General features: G+C 50.6%; 1 long non-coding RNA gene across 1 annotated transcript; it reads right to left on the bottom strand.

Moving 5' to 3' along the window:
* Positions 1-245: 245 nt before the first annotated feature.
* On the bottom strand, positions 246-3,773 carry LOC308481176. Its single transcript, XR_013988505.1, has 3 exons — positions 3,694-3,773; positions 3,171-3,249; positions 246-410 (listed from the first exon to the last, which is right to left on the bottom strand). It is a non-coding gene; the product is annotated as an uncharacterized lncRNA (long non-coding RNA).
* Positions 3,774-5,508: the final 1,735 nt, after the last annotated feature.

The raw sequence follows: 5,508 nt of genomic DNA, 5'->3' as shown, positions 1-5,508 counted from the left end.
CTCGCTGATAATTTTAACTCCAATCATAATTCAGTTGCAAGCAGATGGAGATCTTGGATCTGTCCTTTTTGGAAAGCGAGAAACTCCCGTGTCTTCCAGAGGGGCACATCTGGACTGGGTGGGGGGCACTCTGCATGGATTATGCTTTAGGGTACCTGGACCTTCTGGTTGGTGAGACCCCCTTAGCCAATCTTGCCTGCCAGTGCAAAGAGTGGGGGAACCTGGGGCTGTAGCCTTCGAGGGAGGAAGGCAGGCAGCGCTGCGACCGAGCCTGAGGCCATTCTGGGCATCTCCGAGTTTTCCACCCAAGGGTTGCACTGAGACATCCAGCCCCTGAAATGCGCCGTCTGAACATCCCTGGAAAAGCGGCGCCAGGACCCCAAGAAGAGTTCCGAAGTACGTGTCTGCGTCTGTGGGGAAGGATGAGCTATTTCAAATATTTATTGTTGCTGTTTTTGTTTCACGGCTGGGCCTTTTGCGGTGTCATATGTGGAGAGAAGACAGGTCCCTCTCCCAGCAGCTTACAATCTAACTTTCGGCAGACTTGAGAGGGCGGAGAGGCAAAGATAACAGCGGGTGGTTATGCGCAAACGCGAGCTCTCTTTGGTTCTCTTTGGACTAAGGAGTTAAGCCAAAGACTCCAGAGGTAGGTAGGCGGCTTCTCCCTCTTTTTGCATGCTGTCACCGGCGGAGGTTGTCCCCGGAGAGGGGACGTGGACTTTTGCCCCCTCCCTCTCCGTCCCGGTCTCCGCTCCCGCCGGGGTCGCCCTAGAGGGCCGCTATCCTGTTTCCAAAGAGATCGCCAGTGTGGCCTCCAATATCAGGTCAATCTCTGGCTGACTTTCTGCGGAGATCTTTCCTATACAGACCTCGTACTATCTGTATATTAACGAGTGCATGCGTACTCCAGTGAATCGTTGTTAATTCCTTTTCCTTTCTCCTTTTCTTAAATATGTCAGTAAATATACATTTCCTTTAAAAGCGGAAGAAAGCTGCTCCGGGAGCAGAAACGTAGGAAGTTAAATTTGCAGCTTTTGCCTTCCGCAGGTAAAGCCGATTCCCATCTCTTCCCGCTTTGGTGCCCATGCTTTTCAGGGAATATTGGACACGGGAAAAGGCTCACGGTTTAATCCTTCCTGTCAAAATTATGTTTACTGGGGAGGGCGGGGAGTGAAAGCTAGCCTTTAGTCCGTTGATAGTGCTGAGTTTCTGTTAAACGGGTGACGAAATTGCTTAGAGTGCCAGATCTCTCCGTCTCCCCATCTCCATCACACCTTAAAATCTACTTTGCTGGGCTGAGGTTACTCGTTCAGGTGTTAGTGGATTCAGGTAGGTCTCCTTTGCTTTTTGGAGCTTCTCTGTATTGGTTTGTTTGCTTCTCTCCGGACTGCTGCTTCTTTTCTTTAAGTATAGTAATACCATGACGGCGACTTAAGCCCTGTTAAAAGCGCCGCGCACATTGGCAGGACAATAAGAAGGAATAAGGAAATCAGCCAATCCAGTGAAACAAAGCACCTCGGGAGTAAACCGATACGTACCAATCCTAAACCACTTCGTGGAATTTAAGCCCATTTTATTTAGTGTGACGATGTGCTCCCCTGTAAATAAGCGTGTTCTTCAGCTCGAAGCCTTATTTCAGTTGCAGCAGTATTTCCATTTTCTACGTGCTGCTTTTAATGCAGGCGGTCAGCGCTGTGGATCGGTCTGAGAGCGAGCAGTTCGCCTCCATTTGGAAGAGCTGCATTTAAGAAATTAATATCCTGCGGGCAAAGCCATTGCCCACCTTTTCATTATGCACATACTCCACAGTTTGCACTTTCTTTCCCTTTTATTGGTATCGAAAATCCCAGTGAAAATCAATTAAAAAGTAATTTCAAGTTCCTTTGTTTGCGATCAGGTATTAAAAAATAAAAAGCTAGAACAATAAGCAACAAGCAATTCTTTGTCGAATGATGCTCAGGAGGACAAAATAATTTATTCCAGCGGGCTTTGTGCTTATGCACTGTAAGTAAATTCCGTTAAAATTAGAGGAGGGGGTTGCTTCCAAGTATTGGGGGGAAGGTATGAAACCTGAGACAAGAGAACAATTAGTGTTGCACTTGTACCAGAAAGCTGCCATTCCTGAACCTAAAGAGATATAAAAACCGGGGGGGGGGGGGGCATCGCAGCGCCCTTAAAGGAAAGGCGAATCGGTGGTGGGATCGTGCCACTAGATGCAGTCCTTTACTTTTCAGTTGTTAGCATCCTGGTGTGGAATTCTAATAGGAAAATAGACAGAAGTGACGCAAAAATTTATGCACGTAAATCTAAGGCCATCACCCGGCGGGAATGTCTCCTGCACAACCCTCAATGGAACTAATGACCTGTAAAACGCAAAAGCAGCTCCCATTTGTTTGAATGGAGCTGGCACAGGAAGACTTCCCCTGCTTAGACAGTGCGCCAACTTATTACACTGATCACTGGGATTTTGAAAAGCATAATTTATTCAGCGAATTTATGTACCCACCCACATAACGCCCTTAAGGATATTAAGAATATATTGTATATCAGGGGTTTTGTTTTGGTTAAAAAAACACAAACCAAACAGCCTGATATTACTTGGAAGAGAGCAATTATGTTACACTGAATGTCAGAAATGCAGGGTCCTTGACCACATGGGAATGCCGACAATTTTGGTGGTCCCTTTTTGTACACTTCGAAAAGGAGGTCACAGACACAGATTAATGCTCTCCTTCACCTAACGTAGCTGTCAGCAGTCACCGGTGTTACGTTTAAAAACCGAGATTTGGATGTAAGGGTTTTCGGACATTTACAAACAAAGAGGAAGAGCATCAACACTGCAATATAAATAGTGTAAAATACACACACGATCCACAAGCATATATACTCATAAAGAGAAACATTGTGCATATTTTCCCAAACATGCGTGCACATTCAGATCACTCAAAATATTCCGAAGTATGCCGGAACTACTACAATGAAGTGGTTTCCATGGGTAAAAAGAAACGGGCAATTATGCCCAAGGAAGAGGAAAGTCCTCAAAAGTTCAGACTTTTTAAAACCAAAACAAAACCCAATTATTCTGTAATTCGCCCTGTTAAGTATACTGACAGGATGTATGAGCAGCTTTAGGAAAAAATTGCGAATTAAGCGTAGTAATAAAAACTAACGGGTTGCTGAAATAGTGGACAGCTCCTCGCCGATCGCCTTGGTCCGCTGCTCTCCATAGTCCAGCTTTTAAAGTGCCGCCTGCAGGAGAAAATAATTAGAACAGTCTGATCTATACTGTATTCTAATCAAACCGGAAAAGATGCGTCTACAGACCACGATGCAACCGGATTGTCACTGAAGTTGTAAATAAATATACCCCCCCCCCAAAAAAGCAAGGCAAAAGTGAAAGAAATAACCACTGTGAAAGTATGTGCCAAGTATTTCTACTTGCGAAAGCCCTGGTCCGAGTAATGTTACTTTAATAGTTTATTTGTAATACATTTAGAATTATTGAATTATTTAACTGCCCTTTATAAATTCATCTGAGTGTTGTGCGTGCCTCTTAGAAGGAGGGGGGGCTGCATTATCAGGAGAGTAAAACGAAATAAATGAGATGTCGGCTATAGGAGCATTTATTTTCTAGTGCAAGATAATAAAAAGGGTGGAGGAGTGTGTGAAGCAAATAATATAAAAGTAATCTACCTTAAACTTTCTCCAACCCGGAAGCACAAATTATGTACTGGTTTAAGAAAGGCCGTTAAACCAGATCAGGATGAGGCCGGTTTGCAAGGTCCTCAAGGCCTCGTCGCCTCGCCGCTTTCTGTTCTTCTGGGCCGGGCGCGGGGCGCCTTTCGGGAGCCAAGCGGCCTCGGAGGCTGCCTGGGAAGCTGGCTCTCCCGGCTGGCTTGGGGCGAAGCAGCCTCGGGAGGCGCCCCGCGGGCGAGGAAGGCCGGACTCCCGACGGGGGAAAGGCCCGCGCCCGCTCGGCTCCCGCGCCGCCGCCGCCTGCCTGGGCTTCCCGAGGAGAGGCGCGCGCCCGAGTGCCGAGATTGGGCTAATGGCGGGAGCACCGGGAGACAATTACCCCTTTCGGAGTCTCCCCTTCTCCTCGCAGACACTGTTATTTCAGAAATAGGATCATTTGATTTCATATTGCACTAAATGACGCCCAGCCGCCTCCAATTGCCGGCTTCTCCAGAGCCGCCCTCGCGCGGCAGCGGCGGGAGCCGGGCGGGCTGCGGGCCTGGGAAAGGCGGCCGGGCGCCGGCGGGAGGGAGGGAGGGCGGGCGGGAGCGCGGGGGCGCGGCGAGGGGGCGCGGAAGGAAGGGGCGCGGGGGGGGGGGCGGCGGCTTCGCGGCCCAGGAAAGCGCCGTCCCGTGCCGCGCGTCTCCTCCCCCGGCCCGGCCTGGCGCCCCCCCCCCCCGCGCTCCCCGCCTCGCCCCCGGGCGGCGGCCTCCTTCCCTCCCAGCGCGGCGCCTCTCGCTCGCCTCCCGCTTTGTCTTCGTCTCCGCCGCGGAGTCCCGGGCGAGGAGCGGGAGCCGAGAGGCCTGGGAGATGCGGGGCGCCGAGCTGGCCCGGGCGCGCGGACAGGCACTCCGGGGCCGAGGTCCGGAGGGGCTCTGGGGCGGGCCTGGGGGCTGGCCGAGACCCCCTCCTGGGCCGGAGGGAGGCCCCTTCGAGGCTGCTTCCCCAGGAGAGCCCTGAGGTTGGGAGGCCCCTTCCAGAGGCCCCGGGGAAGGAAATATGGGGGGGACGGGAAGCCCCGCCCCATCGATCACACGACGGGGTGCCCCCACACCATTGGAATGCCCCTCAAATATTTTACGGGGGGCCGAAGGGACCTCGGCCCCCTTGGAGTTGGCTCCTCTGGACGCCGCTGTTTCAGCAGAACAGCCGCCTTGTGGCGCCTCGAAGACGATCCCGCGGAAGCTGCTGCCGAAATGCTTTGCTTCGGTTCTCAGGGGCCACAAGACCCTTTGCTGTTTTGTCCTGAACATAAGAAAAACTCATGGAATGAAATCTATTTCTTAATTGGCAGGTTTGAGATTACAGCCTTCGGAGTACTTAAATTTGATCACGCACGTTTCTTACATCCACTGGGCTGGACCCAGCCAAAAATAAGGATTTTTAAATCAGTTAGGCTTATTTCTTAGAAAAACTACAATTCCATGCGCACTTGAATCCAACTGAGTCCAAGAGGACTTGCTTTTGTGTAACCATGCATAGGATTGTGCTGCACTTACGTTCAGGATCGCAATTGTTTAACCCCCTGCCCCAGTTAATTAACGACTGTCTAACCAAAGGCGAAAATCTGTAAGTACTTTATTTCTGCTACGTCTTCCCCAAGCTTGAGTTTGGAAGCAGTCGCAACTCAGCTTGGATGGGAATAAATCTCAACTATCCAGAGAGAAACTGGATTGGCTTTCTCTTCCTCCCTGGCTTTCTTCCTTTCAACTCTTTTCGTCACCTGCAGCAGGCCTGCTCCTACCAAGCCTCTTCTTCTTTGGCAGTCACTCG

This window comes from Podarcis pityusensis (assembly GCF_964106645.2).
Source record: "Podarcis pityusensis genome assembly, chromosome: 7".
NCBI classification, from domain to species: domain Eukaryota; kingdom Metazoa; phylum Chordata; class Lepidosauria; order Squamata; family Lacertidae; genus Podarcis; species Podarcis pityusensis.
This window is presented reverse-complemented; position numbering and strand designations above follow the sequence as displayed.